This window comes from Polyergus mexicanus, unplaced genomic scaffold (genome assembly GCF_030449975.1).
Source record: "Polyergus mexicanus isolate NDT 795.1 unplaced genomic scaffold, iyPolMexi1.0 SCAF_21, whole genome shotgun sequence".
Classification (NCBI taxonomy): domain Eukaryota; kingdom Metazoa; phylum Arthropoda; class Insecta; order Hymenoptera; family Formicidae; genus Polyergus; species Polyergus mexicanus.
The window spans coordinates 765,832-790,024 of NW_027223341.1; the positions used below are offsets into that span (position 1 = coordinate 765,832).

Here is a 24,193-nt window from a genome sequence, read left to right on the forward strand (position 1 = left end):
GATAGAATAATATGTAGTTTATCAAATACATAGTTTTACTGTATATAATATATAAGTATATTTAACTCTCTATTATTTTCTTTTTTATTCTAAATTTTTTTCTTTTTTTCCCTAATTTATTTTTTTTAAATATACTGTTAAATATTATAATGACTAAAAAGAATTCTTTTTATCTATTTAATATTTCATATTGCAATACAACTCATAAATCCTTATTTGTATATATTGTATATGAAACTTTTATGTATGATAGTTATATATATAATGGCTGGAATTCTTCGTCTAATAAGTTGGCTTTATATAATTGCTGAAAACTTTTTAAATATTGATGCAAAACTTTGCGGATGCAAAAAAACGCTTCTAGTTGTATGAAGTTATGAAATATTTTATGTCTCTTTATATATATGTGTGTGTATGAGAGGAAATATTATAGGAATCTTTTTTAGTTTCCAAAATGTTCCATTTAGAACATTTTTTAATATAGTATTTTGTGATATCCGTAATTTCATGCTAAATTTTAATATTTGGACTTAATTTACTCGAAAAATTTTACATTGTTACAAGAAATTTGATAAATAAAAAAATATTAAAAAAATTCATTATCACATAAAATATCACTTTTATATTTTAAATGTAATGCCGCGGAATACGTATGATGAAAATTCTATTGTACGCTGAAACTTTTATTAATAATCGAAAGCAATAACAAATACATTCGATTGTCGTAAATTTATTGGCAATAAAGCCTCGCAGTACGAGTAATTACAAGTTACACGATTGCAGATATATTAAAGTGCTCCAGTTCAGTCTACTGAAAATATAGAGATAAGATTTTTTTTTTTTCAACAAAGTTTCAGAAAAAAAATTTATTTTATAAAGTTCATTTTACGCGATTTTAAACGAGTATAATTATGTTTTTATATAGGCATAAGATGTGAAAATGATGTATCAAATGTATTATATAAAGATGTTCTCATAGTTTAATCTAGTAGCGCGAAGTAACTGATTTGTAAGTTTATTTTATTTATTACTGTAATCTCTCTTTTGGCATTTTCAACTTTTTTTTTATTTAAATCTTTTTTTTAAGGCAGACGGAAGTTTTATAAGAGATTTTTGTGAATGTAACGGTCGTATATTATAAAGTAGGAAAGCTAGAAACACTGGTCTACGTATCAAAGATTTGTGTTTCACGATATGAAAAAAATTTCAATCTGAGAATAATTATGCTGCAAAAAATATAAATTGTTGTGATATATAAATCCGGATTACGATAATCCGTAATTCAACCAGACAATTACTTGCGAGCACATGTGTTCGTAATAAACTTCTACACAAAATAACATTATATTACGTGATATAAATATCTAATTCCAAAAATGTCATATTCTTATGTTATTTTTATTTTATCTTTTTTTTTTGTTATATACGAGGAATTATTTCATTAAAAAAAATAAAAAAAAAGGTTTGCCAATATTTAACATAATGTATTGCGTGAGATTTAGAAAGGAATTATTCTTTATAAATATATTGTAAAAAATTGTTAATATATAATAAACACGTTATACATTTAATTAAAGAGAGGATATATTTATCGACATTTTGAAGACTTGAACTATGAAAAACTCCTTTAATATTTTTTTCGGTAATTTTTGCTTTTATAATACTTTATTTTATAGCGAAGGGGGAATCTCTCTCTACACATAAATTAAATAAACATTTCACGAATTTCATTCTGTATTGCGTCTACGTGCGGTCGACAGATTTGAAGCAATTCGAATTTGATGGTTCCACGAAGTTCTCCGCTAAAAACGCTATATAGAAGAGTTTCTATGCATTTATTTACGTGCCTCTCGAATGTCGCGAGAATCCCGATTTATAAGCGAGAAATGTAGTGCTACCGGGCTTACGGTAGTATCCGACGGATTTATCGGGGACATAAACTTTCGAGTCAACCTGGAATGGATTGATTGGTCTAAATGTTAGGGCCACCTAAAATAAAATCGCTGACGATAGCATTGCGCAGTTTCAAATCTTAAGTCCGTGAGCATCGTTGATAAAACATGCTTTTTCCTAGAAATTGTCACTGTCGTCCACCGAATATAGTTATAGCGCGCTCCTTAAAATGTATAATAAATACTTTTCATGAAAAATTTTATACCGCAAGACGATTTTTTAGAAATGCTTGTCTCATATTTCTTTGCATAGACGAATGAAAAGAGTATGCACTTTATGTTGAATTATAATGCGAAATCCGTGTCGTAGATTACGAGAATAATTCTCAAGTTCTTTTTAAAGTTGCGAGCGCGATTGTGGAGGATACGATATTTTTCTTTCGAAGAGAAAGCGTAGAAAGAATGAAACAAATGTCGAATAGGATTAAGTAATTTCTTTTTATACGAAGCAAGATTCATGACAAGTGTTGTGTTTAATATCGCTATAAGCGACACAGTGCACGCTTAAACCGTCTTTGTAATTATTGAGTATGCATTAGGTATGCAAACTATAATGAAAGTAAAGTGACAAGTTTGCAACCTTTTAGACGACGAAGATATTTATGAAATAGTAGGCTTCCCCATATATATTTGCTTATCAAAGAATTGATGCAGTTTCAACTGTATAATTCAGTCGTACGTTGATAAATGAAGGATGCTTGTCTTTAATGACTTGAATAATGTTATTCTGATTACATTTTATCACTTATAGCGGCGATTATTAGCAAGAATGCTAAACGAAAATCGAAAGCCGACAGCTCACGGATGAAAAATATTCGAACAGTTTCCCTTTAATAGCACGGAGATCACGCTTTGCTGAATTCTCGCTCAGAAGCTTTGCTCGATTCGCTCTTTCTGCACATATAATTTCGCTAGCTCGATTCCTGCATCCTAAACCCTTCCGCCGGTGCATCGTCGACAGAGGCGATGCAAACTAGACTATCTTTTGCCACGTAATTACTCTCGAAACGTTACGTTCCAAGAGGCAGATTTTCTTCCCGCCTATTGCCGGCGGATTCTCTTTAGGATGATTAACTTCTCTTTAATACGCGCTTGCAATTCGAATCGAGTATCGACATATAGGTAATTATACGTTATGTTATAAAGCGCAGCAACTACCTACGTATATTCGATGTTGCAGATACAACATCGTAGCAACTTTTCCATTTTTATATGACAAAGAGATGCCTTTGGGCTCTGTGTTACGCTATGCATACATATGTCAGACACAGTTCTAAGGTTTTGCAACCCTTCGGGGGTATTCTCCTGCGCGAGATCCTGCGTTATCTACGGGCTCTTTTATACCGTCGTATCACGATGGGAATGTTAAGCGAAAAGTTCATATATATGTGGAAACGTTAAAGTAACGAATAAAAGCGTTTTTCATGAAGTATTACGTAATTGTATCATGCGCATGCTTTAAGAATACGTAATATAGGAAACAATAGTTTTGCAATTCGATTAATTTATTTTATTCTCATTGTTTAGCATTTTTGCGTCAACATATATTAAATGTTTTATTATTTAATTAATAGAGCGATTAATCGAAAATTTTTGCGAGCAGCAGCGGAGATATTTCCAATCGTCTCTCGCTAGGATTTACTTTAATTAGTGGAATGACAAAACAATTGCGGCGTGATTGTTTGGGAACCATGATTCATCGTCTTCGTATTACGTATCGAAAGAAACAGTTACATCGTTGCAATGTAACAAAACAAACGAATGTGTACTATTCGAAATTGTCTGATTGTTTCGCGAATGCTGATGAATTAAATTCGACCATGATAGCGTCCACGGCGCAGAGGAACTAGTCGCGTTATCGACATCGAGTACAAGATGTCGTGGAACGATAAATCGATGGAACGTTTGCATGGTACACAGTTGGAGTGACAATGAGCGAAGCTTGTATCACGGGAATGTAAATTTTTACGACGAACCACGCGGATAAAATCTACGCGAGGTAGAAGTGCATCGGCATTGCATATTGTGAAATTTTATATTCCATATACGCGCGAGAATAAATTAAATTAGAAGAGCATATACATATGCCAGATAGTAAATACTATCGTTTCGCAAATTATAAATTTTACTAAATTCTTTAACATCCATAGTAATATTCTATGTTTCTTACTGAAAATTCCTTCAAGTTGTAATATTTTTTTAGAAAACAATTCCGAAATCATGTTTCGACGTATATAGGATTATCTGTTCGGATTTTATTGAAAAGATGCATAGGTAAAATCTGCAAAAGCCGCGAGGATAAAATCCATTTGACCTCTCGATAAGTTCATAAATCCGTAATCTCGGGTATTCAACGCTAGCTTCCTTAAAGCTGCCGTACATTGACTCACGCATTCATTTTCATCGATCAGTGAAGAAAAATACATGGCCTTTGTACAAGATTAATAAGCGGTGCATGAGAGTAGGTTACGCATATAGCGAAATATACAATATGTGTGCAAGATCGTTTATCAATGTTTGTTTCAACTACGATGCACCTATCAAACGGAAAGCATAAATGAAATATTCCAACAATACTTTGGTAATAGTCTAAGAATACTTTGATATATTTGAATAATTTATCAAAGGCGTAAAAAGAAGTATTCAAAATGGGAAAAAGAGAACGCGTTCATACTTATAGTTATGGCGCTTTTCTTATCGTCTTTATTGCTATGTCTTTATTGCTATTCGAGATATGTTTTCTCGATGTATTTTCAAGAGACAGCGTTTCTATACATATATATCAAATATGAAAAGAAAAGAATCATAGTCTTGTAGAATCGATACCATTATTCGTTACTCAAAATTACGACGCAATACTGCAAATTCGTTGAAAGAATCGCTGAAGTGCAAAGTACTTCTTATTAGAACTGAAGAGCTTTTTCTCTCGCACTTTCTTTTTACAGGTCAAGAATTGTTATATACCGATAAATTTTTTGCTTATCGATGTACTCGAAAAATTTATCTTTTTTTTTTTTTTTCCTTTGAAAGTTCATCGCTACAACTGTTCATTACACGTTCGTACGTTAAGAGAGAAATTGTTTTTTATATATTTTTCTTTTTTCTATCTTTTTTTAAGGGGGCATACTTATTTAAACTTTCGAAAAATGAGTACATTTTCTACATTTTTGAAAAAAACGCTTGGATAGCAGATAACTATTTTAATATGTTTAATAAAAAAAGGTTGTATTTTTGATTTCCGATTTTGATCTACGTACGTTTTCATGCACACCATGCAGCCACGTAAAATATGGCTCTGCCTAATATCTCCATAACTTAAAAAATAAATTCTTTTTAACTGAGAATTTTTATTTATGTAGTTAGTAATATTGTCTTAATATGGTAAAAGAATGAAAAATTTTTATCAAGTCGTTTCGCAAAAATATCTAGAAAATATACTGATTTTTCGATTTTTCAAATGGGTATGCTCTCTTAATTTGTTTATTTGATTTCTAACGTGATTGGTAAACCGTTTAATCTCTAATGTATCCTCTAATGAGACAAAAACTTTTTCTAAAAACGGAAAAAATCTCTTTTTTTTTTTCCAATATTTCACGTTCATCCGCCTGCCGCAAATCCCGCGAATGTGAAACTATAAAGTGAATCCTTGTTTACGATGTCGAATGTAGAATGGAACGCTGCAGATATCGCTGCGAGCGTATATTCACGCCTTAAAGGAAGTTGCGCAGGCTAGGTAGGTCTTTGTCAAAGTATCGCCGCGGGAGATAGATGTAAATTAAATGAGAGTCACTTTCCGATTGAAAATGTTGTTTGATCAACGTAGTTAATTATTTCCAAGATGCATATATTGCTCATAAGAAATTTATTAGATAATATGTATAGGATGCGGATATAAAATATAAATTCAAATTGTCAAACTGTCAAAATTTTCATGATTTGACAGTTGCAAATAACACGAATGGGGCAAGTCGCAGCGCACAAGCGAAACAACCAATCAGCATCGGAAAAGAGGCAACAATACATTTCGAGACTTTGTATCGACATAACATGCCTTTTTTAGATAGAGAAATTTGAACACGCTCTCAGTTCTTTCTTAGTACATTATTTTTTTCTTGCCAAGAAGAGATAATAATTATTCTGTCGTCTTTAATAATATTATATTTTGTTAAGAGATTTTAATTAGTTAATCAATAATCAGCTTAACCATATCTTATTTTGTCTCACAATATATTATGATAATATAAAATGTTTTATAAATTTTAACAAATATAATGTCACAATTTTTTGTTTAAAAGGAACTACAGCTGCTTTTCTAAGAACGTAATATGTCACAGGAAATTCAATTTGTCACCTCGCTTCTAGCATTATTATAACAGCAAGTGTAGATCTAAATTCACTCATACGTCATTTAATTAATGAATTATTATCCGCACTCTCTCGACGACGAATGTCGTCTACAGATGCAGTGATGCATAGCAAGTGACAATTTAATATCTTTAGCGTAAGATCTTGACACACGCGAGAGAGAATCTCGTGACCGCATTTCACGAAAATGATCGATGACGTTGCATCGTTACCGTATTATAAAGCGATTGTATTTCGCTCGTATATGTATAGGCTTTAAGGCACCTGTCGCAGTTTCGTTAATGCATAACACAGCCCTTTGTATATGCATCGATGTCTATACCACATAGTGTTGATACATGGAACATCCTTTGTCCCTTGGCGGAGTAACGTCATTTTCAAGCGAGCCGAGGAACATTGAAGTTTATCGAAGAAATATGGTATGCGCGATTTATTTATAGACATAAATCTCTCCTTGGATCATCTGTTATATAATCGAGAATTGTTAGCCGGATTATTCGTTTAGCGGACTATTTGCTTTTTGTTTCTGTATCAACTGTGGACGATCGGAGACGTGCTCGCTCTCGTTTACGGTAGATAGATTTACCGGTGATTTGAACTGATTTGAGCGACGAGAGGGCTTACAACTACGCGCTAGTTTGAATTATTGCACGACTAATAGCTTAGCATTGTCGATACAGCGGCATGCTTTTAATCTAAGGATAATCATAATGGGGCCCAAGTACGTAATGACCATCAATTAAATACTCATATTCATGTAACGTTATTGTACGATTTTTTTCACTTAACGTGTAATTCGAAACTTTATGCAGCGTCGATTCTTTTGCATATTACTTGCATATATCGAAAATTTCCGTAACACTAATTCGAACGATTCATTTATAATACATATCACTCGGATAATTAATTTATATCAAAATCTTAGTATTTGAAAGCTGAGAGCGAAATGATAGAACTCATTTTTCATTCCTCTATTAAGAATTCATACGAATTAAAATTCCATACATGACGTAAGGATTTTTTTGAACATGATTATTAAAATTATTGGAATTTTTATATAGAAAAAACGTAAAAGATAACATGTAAAAGTCTTCCTGGAAAATATGATACAAACTTTGGAAAAAATTATACAGAAAAGAAATTGGATATTTTAAAGTTTAATTTGTTTTTCTATCTATCTTTTTTTAAATTAATAACATATCATTTATTACAAAGTAAAATATGTAATTTGGAAAAAGCTTTTATGTGTCATATATATTTCTAATTTTTGAGCAGTTTTGTTACATTTTGTTATTTTGTGCATAACAATACTTACTTTCTACGGGTTTCAGAATATATATATATATATGAAGTAAGTATTGTTACGCATGTAACAATAAAATATGACAAAATTGCTCTTTATACATATATATAAGATTATTTACTATAATACGAACAATAAAATAGGAGAAAAAAAAATATTTTTAATGATTTACTGTGAGGGTTGCCTTTGCTTTATTTTTTGCTTTTTGTTCTCTCACATTTGCAGAAATGTGAGGAGCTGGCGGGTATTTGGGGCGAATTATTATTACAAATTCCCTTAATATCTTGTCTTGACCCTCGTTAATTTAGATGTCTACGCGTCTGGCTAGATTACCGTGGGAAATTTCTAAAACTTTACTCGCAAACACGACTGCAATAATCCAAATGATATAATCTTATTAAAGAAGTGGGTCAGATTTTAGTTAATAAGAACTATTTCAAAGCATAATAAAAATGTAAAAATATTCAGTCATTACGTCTCAATTTTCAAATGTCTTTTTTTCTTAAATTGCAAGACGCAACACTGATGTTAACTTGAGATGAACAAAAAGATGTTAAAATAAATAAATAAAGTAAAAAAATTATTTATTTAATAAATAAATAAATATATATATATATATATATATGTATGTATGTATATATACGTGTATATGTGTGTACAATACAAGATTTTACAAACATTATTACTATACGATCGATAATAAACATTATGGTATGAACATTATTTGCAGAGTGTATTATTCCAACATACATATCGTTAAAGTTTTAGCAATCTTGGTGAAACGCTAGGAATTTTCTATGGAGCTTATATAAGATAATTTGTTAGGTCTTGAATAATTAATCCTACATCTACCGTTCGCCCTTGTCCACCGTTTACGTGAGAACATGTTTATTTGATTAGCGATGAAACTGAAACATGCAACTTTGTAACATATTATTTTGTATTGTATATTGTATTAAGCATTTTTATAATATAAAATTACAAGATTTTAATGTTCAATAGATAGCTGTGATACCTTCTTCATAAATTTTTTTTCGTTTCTTTTTTGTATATTTTTTTTTGTATTGTCTATTATTCGAAACTAATACTATACTGCATTTTAATATGGTGCAAGTATGCCAATTTACATTATTGATATTTGATTTGCGTTTTAATGCATAAAGTTATAGAATTTTATATATACAAAAATTCTTTTTCCTTTTACGTGCAGAACGCGCAATAGTGAGTTTATTATACACGATGACAACAACGCCTGTTGCGCGACTTATAGTCTCGTTTTAAGACGAGAGGCGCCGTTTCGCTTATGAAAGTTGTTAGACTGTCGCGACGACATATCGCGAGGTAGGTATGTGAAACGGAGATAGAGATTTTTTTCTGCGCCAAAAAAAAACAATGGTATAGAAGAGATTTTTAACTCAAATATATTACATCTACTTTCTCAACATTTACATACAGAAGAATAATTTCTAAACGTAAAGATAAGACGTCTTTTAAAAGATTCTTGAAATTTATATTGTTGGGCTGAATTCGAGAATTACCTATTTTTATAGCGATTGAAAATGTAAGGAGAGATCAATTATGAAAATCTAGATGATTCCCTTGAATGGATAATTTTATCGATCGACGTTTTTGAAAAAAAAAACATGGGACATTACTTCAACATAATGCTGTGATCACAAAAGCAGAGTCTTTTTTGTTCGGCGAAATCTGCATATAAAGACTTTGTCGTAAAAGCCGACGATTTAGTTAAAGAACACGGCATACAATCGGAAGATCACTATTAGAGAATACGAGAGGAGATGCTCCAAAATGGAAATTGGGTAAATGTCGCTACGCAGTATAAAAGACTTCGCTCAGTAAAAATTACCCTATGAGATAAGATTTTTTTTTTACGTGTCTCCGCTTTGTTTCGATCACGATTCGCGACATTTCTCTCACTCTAATGCCTAATATGCGTTTAATATATATTTAATCTTTATCTTATATTGGCATCAGTTTTGATTAATGCAAGATCGAATTGTGTTCTCATCCATCATATGTTTTATATCCAGATGGGGAGAGCAAAACGCAGTGAACTATGACGCATCAATGTCATCCGTTAAATTGCTTGTTCCGAGCATACATTTATGGATCTGATGCATATGATGCTAATTTGATGCATCGAATGCATTAGACGTCGTATTTACACGAAATGCGAATTGTCGATCTATATACAATCTCGTGGGAATAATAGAATATTAGTTTATACGCAAATTTTATTATGTATGTTGTTTCTCATCTATTATTTTTCAAGTATGTGCGCTACAAATAATATGGGACGTAAGCGAGAAGTGTTATCGTCAAAAATCTTTCGCGCGTGAACGTAAATGGCTGCAAATAAAATCGGCATCATCTATATATAGATTCAATCGATACTTCTGTTCTTTCACAAACGTTAGATATATCGTTCCTTCGTATATTCGAATATATTTCGTGAGTACCTTCTCTCTAGAAACGATAGTTTTTGAAGAATTTATTTTAATGACGATAGTTGTGAAAATATTTCCTTTTGCGTGAAACAACATTATTCGATGTAAAATGTTAACGGTGCATTAAAAGGTGCGTACAAACCAAATAAATAATTGGCTAATAAAATCGACGGTAATCAATATTGCACATTGAAAATTCAAAATTATTTACAACGATATTATTCGATGGACGTGTCACGTTTTTCTTTAATATTCGAGATTTATTCTGATAAATCTGTAAAATAATTAAAGCTTCCGAATAAAAAGCCGTTCTGGATATTGTAAATACAGTTTGGAATATTGCAGGCTTGGATTTTAATTAATTAACGTCACCACAAAGAGAGAGAGAGAGAGAGAGAGGGATTGGGTAAAATATTTCTTTATAGAAATCTCTTATTTTTAATGTATACGTCTTTCTGTATTATATTAACAAATAATAAATTGAATTTTTAAATCTTGATTTTTTCTATAAATTGTTTTTCAAATATTATTTATTTTTTATAATCCAATTTATTGACCAGCTTTGTGTGTGACCGAGTTTTTAAACGTCCGCAGTTTTCGAATGTTTCTCTTTTGATGCCATTGTATCATGGTCCATCGAAAAGCGAGAAGATTGTCTGCTAGTTTCGAAAGAAAGGAGATCTATTTCTTTGCCATTGAACATTTCATTCGCCTTATTAAGCACAAGTAGAAGCGTCTTGCGATCAATCTACGATAGTTTATTGCAGTTCAAAGAACAAAGGCAATGTGTTAGACGGTGAAACATGAAACGAATATAGATCATGTGATTGTGAGAAAGTAATTGAAAAATGCGACGGTCGTGTTCGCAGGATTTGCATTATCGGATTTTAATGTAAGAATTCTTGCAGTATACGTAGTATAGGAAAGTATAAATGGAATAAATGGAAAATTTGTAATTGTGTGCACATTTATTATAATAATATAATCAAAAGAATTTCCGTTATTTTTAAGGACAGACATCGGGAATTTTGAAATAAAGATTTGTCACCGTTTTTAATATATGTATATTTATTATTATATATTTTAGCTTTAGAGAAACAATAGATGTCATACTCTGTCATATTGTTGAAAAATATTTGTGCTTTCACATAAATTATATTCTTTGAGAGAGAAAAGATTTTGTCAAATCCATGTCTTTGGTTGATCGAGAATAATTATTCCATCATGGGTTACATAATTGCAGCTGAGGGTTACAAAATCGTAGAGGTATTGTCCCAAAAATCTCTTTAATTTACTTTTGCGAGCGTTTCTGTCAGACAGAAGAATTATATAACGTTGTGCTGAGAAAACCGGAATTCCATTAGCATATCGAAACTCATTAATTCCGTGCTATTGAATAAGTTACGAGGTAGAATTTTACACAGCTTTTTATAAGGAACTCAAACCTAATGGCTGTACACACTACTGGGAGTCGTAATTTTTCTCCAGACATTTACTCGCTTTATTCATGTATTATTATACACTCGCAATACGAGAGAGCAAATTTTCCAAATTTCGATTTCATCTGTTATTCCGTACAATACGCAATGTCCGTAATTATTTATGATACATTTGGCTAAAATAATATTATAAATATTTTATAATCAATTGTTTGGAGTTTGAATTAATAAACAAATAGCGAGAGCAAAAATAATCATTAAAAGATATTTATTTATTTTTTTAAATATCGCTAAAATAAGTTGAATTTAATTAACCAGATCAAATATTTTGATAATATTTGTGAAATTTGTCATTCACCTATTCTCGTAGCACAAACTTGTTTTTCCGCTTTATTATGTTACTTTGCTTTTTTAATTTTTATCGTATAGATACTGTTTAACAATATGCAAAACTTTAATGTATACGAGGATATTACAAAATAGTACAAAATATACTCTATTTTTTTTGTATTATTATAATTGATTATATTTAAAAAATTCAAGTTGTATATTTTTTTATCCGCCAAATGTTTTACTGATATAATTTATATTATGCACAAATTTATGAAACTGTAAAACAAAATTGCGAATGATGCTCCCGCGCTAATATGATCCCGAATCTTAACGATACATTGGATGATAAGAGCGAGAGCTAATAACACAACCTCGAATAACACAAGCGCGTACTTATTTCTTATAGAAGATAGTTCTAGTGAGATTAATATCGATGGTGGCTTGATAAAAAGTCGCAGAATATGATATAAGCTTTCTGCTGATCCGTGGCGAAAATGAAGCACGATCTTGGAATTTAGTGTCCGATGCCAAGCATTAATCTCGTACTCCGGGAATCTCCGCGATATACAATATTTAGCTATCTTTTGTTTTTAACTACTCTCTTGGCTCGTGCTCAGAAAAGCGGGTGATTATCCTTGAGATTGGTAAGATAAGTTAGTAGTATACTGCAGTATTTTTACAAAAATAAATTGATAGGGATAATTTTAAAGGATACGTGTCAGCAAAACTTTTGACATTTTAATCAAAAATAGTTTTTACGAAAATATAACTTCGCATGTATTAATATTAAATTGTTTCAAAGCTGTATTTTTTTATCATTAATTATGTATTTCGTTAAAAATATTAACTGTTATTTTTTATCAATTGCTGTTGTTGATTAAATTAATTAATTAGAAGTATGCTACTAAAAAGAAGATAATTAAAAATTTAATTTTGTTTAGTATGGGAATAATTAGTTCATTACGATTACGTTATATGTAACGAAAACTTGTTTATCAACATCAGTTAGTAAATAATGTATTTTTATCATAGGTTTCTTCTATCTTGCAATTAATTACGTCAAAAAATACTTTCATAATGTCAATTATTCGATAATTTTGTTTATTCAACATTCTTTTCACAAATGTAGTTATTTATCACAGCAAAAATAATGATTATATGATTAATGTTACATTATAAACATTCATCTATATATTGTATTTTTTTTCTTTAAATATTTTTAATAAATATTTTTATAATAAAATTTTGTTTTATGACTAATTATATATATTTCCGGAAAAAAAAAAAAAACGATGATGTGAATTATATTTAAAATTGTACCATCGAATGGAGTGCTTAAATTATTTCGAATTTTTCGCAACTTTAATTACATTTGCGATTTTAATTATATTTATAATTATTTCTCGTGAGCAATAGAACTAGGATAAATTCTAAATTGGATTTTATTTTACTTCAAATTGTTGGAAAATATATTGATCTAATTGCAAATCAATAAGAGATCGGAAGATAAAACGCGCGAGCTCGCTTTAGCCACATAAAAACTTATTTGATTAAACTTAATGGTATCTCGTTTAAAAATTCTTCTCATAGAAAAAAAAAATTCTGTTCAATAGAATGTAATTCTTTCAGGAATGTAATTTATCAGTTTATCTTTGAGCATTTGATACATTAAATTTTCTTCATTGTTAATCGAATAAAATTTGATAAAAAATTTTATTCGATGGGAGAGTTATTTTGTTGAATTATTTCTCTTAAAAACTTGATAATGCAAACAATATTCAGCAAAATATGATAATAAATCTTTCTCAAGACCAAGTGCTTGATATCGTGAGAGTGAACTAAAGATGCTAATTTGTTTTCTTACTTATAAAAGAATATAATTAAGAGAGAATAATTGTTTTTTTTTTTTTTTTAAGTAACGTTTATACAAATAATTATAAGATTGAAATATGACTTTCATATTTTATTGTACGTAAATTATGAAAAATGAAAGATGTTATAGAATATTTTTGGCAATATGAAACTACCGCAGAAAGAGCATTTAACATTTCAATGCAGCCGTCGGATATCAAAAGCAGAACGAATGCAAACTCGTGTGCAAATCCAATGTAGGATAAGCGGACGATTTACGTTTTCTATATCCAGAAAGAGCTCTAATCCATCATCACGACAGAAAAAGCAAAAAATGTATAGATATGCTGTTATTTACCGCTATTTATTAATCTATTATAAATGTGGTTTTGTAGTCCGCTAAGAAAATCATTGTAAAATAATTCAAGGAAGATTTTTGTGTTATATTTTTTTTGAATTTGTTCTTTAAATAATTATATTATCTACGCTATACAATACGGGGAGGGGGGAGGCCATTTAAAATAATATAAATATTATTCAAATTAATTGATAAAGACTCTTATGAATATATCATACGAAAGAAATAAAAGGCAATTAAGAACCAACGCTGTAATTATATTGATATTTTGATTATGTGATAGACAAAATCGCAAAAAGTGTACGTTTCGGTCCCTTTTTTTGGACCGAGAATTAGATTCTCGGAAATAGAATTAAATCGATACTAGAAAAATTCGAATTTTGCGATTTACAAAACCATTTTTTTTTTTTTTTTTTTTTTTTTTTTTTTTTTTTTTTTTGAGACTGCTATCTTTTTATTTTTCAATTTTTTTTTTATTCTAGTTCACACGATAATCACACTCATGATATAGATTAAGAATCTTTTTGGGTTTTTTTTTATTTTTTTTATTTCAGATGGCTATAACGGCTGGAATCATGTTCGTCACGAACGACAATTTTTTTTTGAGACACCCTGGTTGGACTACTATAACTCCGAAACAAACAAATATTTTTGTTTGAAAAAAATTCAGGATATACTTGAAATGTTATTTAATAGACGTGCAAAGTTTAAAATTAATATGTTTTACACTTTTCTTTAAAAAAAATTCCCAAAAATTGCATTATTTTCAGAATGTCAAACTAGGAAGATCTTTAAAAGGGCAAGACTTTTTCTAGATTAAATTTTTAATTGATGATTGCATGAAGCTTTTAAACGGGATCTGATAGTAATGAAAATTCTACATTGTAGTTTCAATTTTGAGTTTAATCGCGAATGCACTCTCATCGCGTTTACGTAATTATTTTCAAATAATGTCACATCCTTTCCGGAAATGAGGCGTTACCACAAAATTATATTATAAACCGCCATTATTACATTCGAGGTCCAATGGATAATCATCGGCAATGCGGAATTGACTCTTTGTTATCTGCATTGTTGACGTACACCAAACAACAACAAAACATTATAGTATTACTTTGTATCCCAATAATCCAGATTTTTTCGTACTTATTTTATCGAAAATATTAGAATATGATATGGAATTAATTATTAATACATTCTCTTGATTATATTGTAATATAGAAGTTAATCAGTTCACTGGTAATGACTCATATATGGGCATCATGAATAACTCTGCTAATTTTCAACAGATTTGCGTTAAACTTGATACAACCATGTTTTCTGGGTCGATGATTAATACGAAATTATTTACTCTTACCAATTTTAAGGCACAAAATGTTGATTTCGGGTCCATCGGTTAGAAACTGGTTAAACAAATAACACGAGAAATGAAATCAATTCTTAATTTCATCAATTCTTAGTCTCTGCTATGAAGTCGAATACAAATATTTTTATAGATTAATGATATTTTTCCTTATAAATGTGATTTAGAAAAGTTTATAAGAAGAAAAGGTAACCATTAATATTCTATTTATATATACACACAGAATGATACAATCTTATTTTTAAAAAATATTTATTTTATAGGTTATTTTAAGTAGAAGTTTATTAACGTGATTTAAACAATTTTTGATATTTATGAAAGTATAACAATTTATGAAACTCGAGAAAAAGAATCGTTTTGGGAAAATAAAAGAGAAGATTCAGTTTGTTTCATGCGTAGGATAAAATTATTTTTGTGATAAGAAAAAGCAAATTTAGAGGAGATATTTAAAATTTTAAGAGATGCAATGCTACGATCTTCAAAAACTACTTATATTCCGCCTTAATGCATTTCAACGTGTATAAATCGTATACATGTTTGTAAGTTTGGATTAAATTGGAAAAAAATATACGACTTTTTTATTTGTGTGACCACATCCAAGATTTGACGTAAAGCTTTCTATATTTGCATTTTCTTCCGATGAATGTAATTTATATCTATCTCCGTTTATATATCTTAAACACAAAAATCTAGGAGGAAACCGTAGCAGAGCTGAGAAATCATGGCATTGCATCTTGGAAAATTTTAAATACTTTTTAAATATTCTGAATTATAGTACCATATTTATATGAATTTTTTTTGTTCACAGCGTTTTCAGAAAGCATCTTTTCAAGCGCCGGTAAACCTGTGTTGACCGAGTCAATGAGAAATACCGTGTATATGAGAAATAAAAAGAGTGACTCAAATATAAAAAAAATTTAATAAAGTGGTTGCGGGAGATGTATGCGTATGAGATAAATAGACAAGTAGGAGAAATATGTGACAACCGAGAAAATTTAACAATCATTTATAATTAAATATAATAATAGTTTTATTTATCTGTTTTTAATTGGAGTTTTTAATAAATGCGCGTATATATGTAACTTTATTATAACAAAATTATATTTTCTGGATTGATTGAACATTTGACGTTACAAAAGAAAAACCCAGATAAATAAGTTCAAGCCTTTAGATCATCGCTACGGTAGTTAATTGCATCCGACTTGTTTAAAACTGACATTGTCACGACTAATGAAGTTGGCGCTTCTTTGTGCACACAGAAAAAGTATTTCCAGCAGATTTTTCGCTCATAATAAAGTTTAAAAAATGTTAACGCAAGTTTATGTGCGCAAAAAATGATGGAAATATACGATAAATTATTATTCTGTTCATAATGCGCGTTTTAACAAAATATATAATACATATAGATTACAATGGATATGTCTCTCGATACATTAAACATTTAATTTTAATATTTCTAGATAATATGCCGAATGTTATTTATTGATATATTTTATTATTTGTTTATTTCAGTGATATGATATTATCACTAACGTTTGAAAGATTTATTAAGTTGTATTGATTATTTGAAAGTCACATCATCGTGAAGTTGATTTCAACCATATATTAATATTTAGTAATGAAAGCAACAAGAAACTACGCCGTAAATGTTGATTCAAAGGCGTAAATGTAGTGTACTGTTCATAAAATGAGCTCACATTTCAAATGAATGTCTTTTACGTATTTTGAAATTAAATCTTGTATGAAATGTAAAGACTAACTAAGAAATGAAATGGCATTAATTATTTTTAGAATATTCAAATAAAACTTATGAGATTCATGAAGAATGGTTAAATTAAAGGAGATACAGATAGATATTTTACAAGGTAAAGTATCTTCGCCTGCGCTTTCTTATATAAATTTAAATTATCTCGCATAAATCTATGCTCGCATGAAAGCTTATATAATTACTTGCGATAAGAATTGTGACCGGAGAGACATTATTGCGTTATTAAAATTCTCGTTTCGTCGTTTTATGGAAATGTTAGAATTTAGGCGAACGTTAGAATTAACGAAATTGCTCACGGGACGATGCTTTTTTTATGATCACGGCGAATCGTTACATTCATTATTTTGCGTGGCCGAATTTTCTTATAAGATCGCTCTCGCTATATCTCGTCTCTTCAATTCTATAGCTACTGGACCGTCTCAAGAGCGAAGCAATAGTCTGGGATCTGTGTCAAGGAGTAATTCTTGTCTCTATATTGTCGAAATGAATATTCATTCACGTCGTTTCGTAAGATATCAGGTGTACTATACAGGATAGGCAAGTAATTTTTAATTTCATATGTAATTCTATGAACAGTAACTTGATCGTAAAAAGGATTACAATTCTGGCAATTCTTAACTTTCTACAATTATTGTTTCGCAGTAATATCCTATTGCCTTAATATATTCTTTAATCCTTTGTAATTTTAACAGTTTCCGAAACGAGAAAACAAATCCGACGTGCTGCGCATCCGTTACGGTATACGAATTCGCGAGAAGATGAAAATTCGTAGACTGGAAAGAATGAAAATTAAGTTTGACTGTGAAAGTTTGGTGTAAACTTGGCGAAAGAGTTTGCATTTGTTGAAAGTTATTCGTCGTATCAACAGACGCGTGTGTCTCTCTTAACTCTTTATGAAATAAATTATCTAAAAGTATTTGTGAAAGAATGGTAATAAATGTATAAAGTTATATTATTGAAGAGAAACTTTTCTAGATTTTTCCAGCGATTTGTTTTTCTCTTTTATATTACGAAAAGAAGAAGACGAAAAGAGGTAGAGTGCAACTCTTTCGTCAGCATATCATAAGAGTCCTATATCTAAGGTTGAGTTTCCTCGAAAGTATGTTACGTGAAACGTTACAATAAATCACTGTCGGCACACACAGTGCTCTTTGCGCAAACGCATGCAGCTATAATATTATATGTATCTTCTTCTTTTCATAGTATTTTACACATACAATGCGAGGAGAGAGAACAATGTACTAACTATATTCTATATGCGAATATCTCACATTTTTGATGGTGATATAGAAAATTATCATGTCATAGAAAATGCTATTAGGTATTTTTATCGGAGAGAGCGCATTTATATTGAAAATTATTAGTCTCCTTTAAAAAAATGCGACAATTCTTATACCTTTTTGATCCTTTATATAGAAAATTTTAAATCCTTTTATATAGAAAATTTTTGTATTTGCATAGGGTATGAAAAAATTTTTCGAAAGTTATAACGAGTTACGATAAACATAAAAACATTTTTGATTTTTTTTTCTTCTTTTAAGAATATGCACACATGCTCTACATCTCTTCCAATATAAAAAAAGCCTTTTCCGAAGCACTTTTTATATTGTGTATGTCGGACAAAAAGCATATAATCAAAAGAAAAGCAACAATGCGAATGTAGCTGAGTCTACGCACATATATAAGTTGATGTCTGATAATTATGTTTTCCGTACGGCTTATTTAAAGGTGAGTCTAGATGGGAGACACACACAGAGAACCCGCTGGACCAAAGCGGACTTTAGCCGATATGGCTACTGTGACTCCATCAGGGTAAGAGAAAGCCATGTTACGAAGTTACAAGTTACGATAACCAAGAGCAGATCCCGCGTGCGCGTGGTCTCGTTAAAGAATTACTGCGGTCGTAAAGGGCCATGTACGACGATCCTGGGTGCACACCCTAGATCTAAAGGTTCGTCGTTCCGCCACCGACTTTTTCTTCGGCGGTTAAATAAGGGTCGATGGTTACAGGTTTTTGTAATAGTAGTTAAGATAATGTTTTTAGGAGCAATGTGAGAAATTTCTCTTTTTTATGGCACATATAAGAAATTCGTCCTTAAAGAAGAAATGCTATTGGAATAAGAGAACTCCTATTCGATAGGACAAATTTATATATTTCTTTTAAATTTGCTTTATATTTGACGATGAAAATTTTTGCTTTCTAGTATTTCGCAAGAGAATCCCTATTTGATACAGGACAAATTTATATATATTTCTTTTAAATTTGCTTTATATTTGACGAGGAAAATTTTTGCTTTCTAATATTTCATGATATTTAATTCTTTTTATATATTTTATGCATCCGCTATATATAAAAAAATAAAACGCAATAAACGCATACATTTCATACAAAATTATCTTATATGTTCTCGGAAAAAAGTTAAATCACAGTCAGAAAAATAAAGATAATTCAGCGTGGCGGCGATTTAATCGTTACAACGCTGACACGTGGGAAAATTGGAACGCTATATTTCAGTATATACTAGTATATAAATTAAACCAGTATTAACGTCATTCTTGTTTATTTAGCCAATATGCGTGGTATTATGTTACGTTAACACGCAAGCAATTATTACTTTGTTTTTAATAAAGTGCGCGAGGAAAATATTTAATAATTAGTCGTTAGAGCAGAAGCTTTATATTATATATCCAACGTAATCAGGATCCTACTTACCCCCAAGTTAAACTTTGCCGCTTAACGTTGTCATTCTCCTTCCGCGGTAGAGCATTATATTGTTCCTCGTGGTACGGATAAGCGTTTTGTAACTGTTACATGCGCAAACAGATCGTGTTTCTTGTTTTATAGAAAATTTCGAATGGTGTCGTTGAAAGTATTCTTGAGGCGCGCATTATCAAACGTAATGGAAGAAGCAAAGAGGAATCCGAGATATATTGCCACGGTAGTGCTAGCTCGTGCAAATTGGAATCGATTGAACCTTTGATAACTGTGATAAGGAAATTACGATGTTTCGCTAATATCGTCAAAGCGAAATCTCGAAAAATGAAATTATACAGCTTGATACAATTGTTCCCGAAAGATACGAATAGATAGTAACCGTTTGCAATAAAATAATAGTTTTGTTGCAAAATAATTTTTTTTTAATTAACTGATTTACGCATTGCGTAATAACAACATTTTCTCACTGCACATTAATATAATATAAGATAAAAAAATAATTTAAATTTATTGTAAGCGATGTGCGAAGTGTGTAATAAACAATTGATTTTTGAAATAAACTACAATATTTAATACAAAACTTTTTTACGAAATTGTCAGCCATTATTAACGCGAATTTTAAAATGACAATTTACATTAGTACATTCTATTCGAAATTCTATGCAACATGGATTTTCTATGTTAAGATTTCTAAATTTCGATTTGCGTAACGAGCGTTGTGGATTACAGCTGAGGAACTAAAAGAAACACTTCGAGAGGATGATGAATTACAATTGTGTTGATTTAAATTGTTCTCGAATAAATCTGAGCGAGAAACACAGAGGTAATTCGACAATCGATGAAATATTTCCCTTGTGATATATTTTTTTCTTTTTTTTTTTTTCAAAGGGCGATGCGACTCTCGAGCACGATACGCGCGCGAGATAAGGTCTAACCGAATGTAGCTACGCGCGTATACTGAAGGAACTTGTGGAGCGAGGGCGCCGGCTTGAACTGAACCAACCCCTCTTCCCAGCATCCCACGCGGTGCGCGTACTCTTATCGGGTATTCGGGGCGATGGGACTTTCGGACCGATAATATCATCAATTGTTGAGGGAAATACGCGACAATCGCGGGTGATCGTCAATCGAAGGGTTTGTATTTCGCAGATTGTCGCGGGTTAATTGCCTCAACAGCTTTAATTCTTAATGTCGAGAGAAACCAATTACATTATTCATGCCTATCTGCATCGGGTCAATTAGATTTTGCAAATGAAGAAAATGTGATTAAAAAAATTTCTTTTTCGGTATAACAACGCAATTGATATTTTCTTTAAACTGTATACATGTGAAATTTAATGTGGATTTTTAATACATATAAACGCACTTTACTTTTGATTGCTAAATAATTAAAATTTAATTACGAATTAAAAACATAATTATTGATAATTATTTTAATAATTGATATGCTGCAATATTCCTTTTATATTTTAATATAACACATTGATTCTAAAATTAAAACGGAATTAATGGATTTCTTGAATAAAAGAAGAGATTACAGGGTTAAGAAGGAAGGCAAAAATTCTAAGAGCTAAAAAAGCTAAGTGCTTTTGTGCTCTGAGATGTTCTTAATAAAATTTATGTTGCATGCTTCAAGTACAAGGTGGTAAGGTGATTGTAAGAATATATTGCGATAAATAATATTCTCAATGTATTTTAGAACTTTAACTATATTGAGACGAAAAAAGTAAAACATATTAAAATATTTCAGAAAATATATCTAGACTGATTATGCACAACTATAAATATATATAGACTTATATGCACAATTTTATATAACATAGTAGGTCGCTTATATAATAATGGTTTTGCATATGGAATTTTATCTTGTATGAAGTATTGTGTGTATTGTGCTTGTTTGAAGAATTCTATCTCGAAGTAGACAAAACGATTTATGAATGTTACAAAATAGAATATCCATTAAAATATTTCAATTCTCAATAAAGAGAACATTGTGAATAAGAGAGAGAGAAAGACTCTCTTTCAAAATTTTTTAAATAAATACTTTTGATTCCACGCAAAATATAAAGACGGTATGTTTGAAAGCTCGATGGAATATTTTATTTCAAAGCATTTGGCTCAGACGTTATCGAATTCTGTGGCGAGTGGGATTTTAATAAACCGCTAGAGAAGTCGATTTCGCTGCTCGACACGAATTTTAAAAAGAAGTTACGATATTTGCTACGCGCATTAAGATATATTACTATTACGAAATTCTATTAAATATCCGCATCATTAAATAATGTTCATTCGATTAAAAGCTGTCGCGAGAAGTTGACTTAATAATATAAAGTGTTCGTATGCTCATTATTGAATTTATCTTTGACGCAGCGTTGCGAAAGCGCAACCGCAACATCATTATTAATTGAACTTTCAAGGAAAAAGGCAAGCAGCATTATTATCTCAAAGATCGATGAACCTGCATTCATGCTATATGATCCAATATTATCCGCTTACGATATAATCTTGGCAAACAACGAGATTAATTGCTTATGCGATGACAATATATCGCAACAACTAGTTGCTATCTATTAGAGTGGTTCGCGCAGACAACGTATTTTCTCTCAATTACAGATGGTAAAATTGAAAATTAAAGAGAACGCTGTATTTTATAACGCGCGAATTAAGTTTTTATACGCGCGAAATACACGCAACTAAAAATTCAAGAAATATTTATAATTTAAAATTCAGTGAAAACAAAATAAAATATTTTAAATCATAAACAAAATAATGAAATTGTTAATTGATTCATGATTCTTTTTTTTTTTTTTTTATATTAAGAAAACTTTAATTTAAGAAATAAATACAAGAATGTTCCCCAGATGAAACTGACCACTATTTGTTAAACAAGGAAATTAGATTGTATTTTAAAAAATGGACAATTTTGAGAACGTACGTGATTTTTAATACATTGCATATATTTCACATAATAAATGAACGCTATATTAAGGGAAAGAAAATGATTAGTTGTGAGATACATGAGAAAAAAAATCAAAGCTTATCGATATCGTTAGATCTCGTTCGCAATATTTTTGACTTCTCTGGAGGCTTGACCATACGATTTTATCGTCACCAAATTGCATGTTAGAATCTCTTCAAGTATTATAAAAAATGATTACTCTCCCAGAGATTTATGAAGCAAATGGTGAATTTTTTTTCTTTTTTTTTTCTTATAACCGGCTCTGCACGATATATACGCGTATACGCTTGCGAACCTTATCCTGGATTTCATTCAACAACATCGTCCCGTCAGTTGCAACAAGTTTTGAGGTCGTATTACGATAAATAGCATTCGCCTTCTAGACGGCAAGAATAATGGACAATAATTTATTACCGCTTTAAAATTCGTCGTCGTTTTTACTTTACACACAGCCAACAATGTTACTCGCATTCGTCGCGTTATTAAAAAAAACTCTCCACATTGAAAGATATTGGCTCTATCCCCGAGCGTATTATCATTTGTTCGAATAAATGCAGAGCAATTCTAAAATTTTAGATTTGTATTGCGAATAAAAAAGATATATGCAAAATCAATTGCATATCGAATTGTCAGAGTTGAACTTTGTGCGTACAATTTCGCATATCTCATAGAAGACAGTATCTCTCCGTTGAGTTTTTCACTTTTATCGGATAGCACTTTGCTCTTATCATTCAGGGAAAAAAAAAAAAAAAAATAACGGTTCTCCATTAAAAAAAAAAAAACAAGGTACTTTTTCCGACGTGTTCAGAAATTATAAACGGTGAAAATGTTAACATTAATCTCGATTGTGTGCACAAAAGCAAGGAATTTCTTTTTCGACAAGATTCGCATGATTTATGCATTTACACGCAACCAAAAGTTGCGGTCCTGCGAGAGTGTCTCTGATCATAGGAGTTAATTACAGTAAAAAGTCGCGAGTAGAAGTTTGCCGAAGCCACATTACGAGGGTCATTACTTGTGCGACAGCTTCTCTTTCCACATTTCGATGATAAAGAACCATGAACTTTGCGAACTCGTTTACCGTCTCAGCGGGGCCATTTGGTTATAGCGTAACATTCGCAACGTTAGGTTACAACGCGCTTTGCCATGTCTCGCATTTCCGTAACCGTAAATGAAGATTAGCTTGTGTTAGTTTTGCGCTTATACGTTTTGCTTACCAAAAAAAAAAAATTTTCTTTCTCTAAATTCTTCTAAGAATAAAATTAACCAGTACCGGTCGCACGTACTGCGTGTACTGAGCTCGTGTTAGACATACATT

General features: G+C 30.6%; 1 protein-coding gene across 2 annotated transcripts in view; it reads right to left on the reverse strand.

Annotated features, from left to right (window-relative positions):
• Positions 1-20,851, reverse strand: part of Glurb (metabotropic glutamate receptor B) — a 107,766-nt gene extending 86,915 nt beyond the window's left edge. The window contains exons 1-2 of one of the 2 annotated variants that reach the window (XM_070312056.1): positions 20,688-20,851; positions 19,914-20,005 (exon numbers count right to left, since the gene is read on the reverse strand). The gene's annotated coding sequence lies outside the window, so the exon portion shown is untranslated. Of the gene's footprint in view, positions 1-19,913; positions 20,185-20,687 lie in introns of both variants that reach the window. The other variant, XM_070312055.1, reaches the window with a different exon arrangement.
• Positions 20,852-24,193: the final 3,342 nt, after the last annotated feature.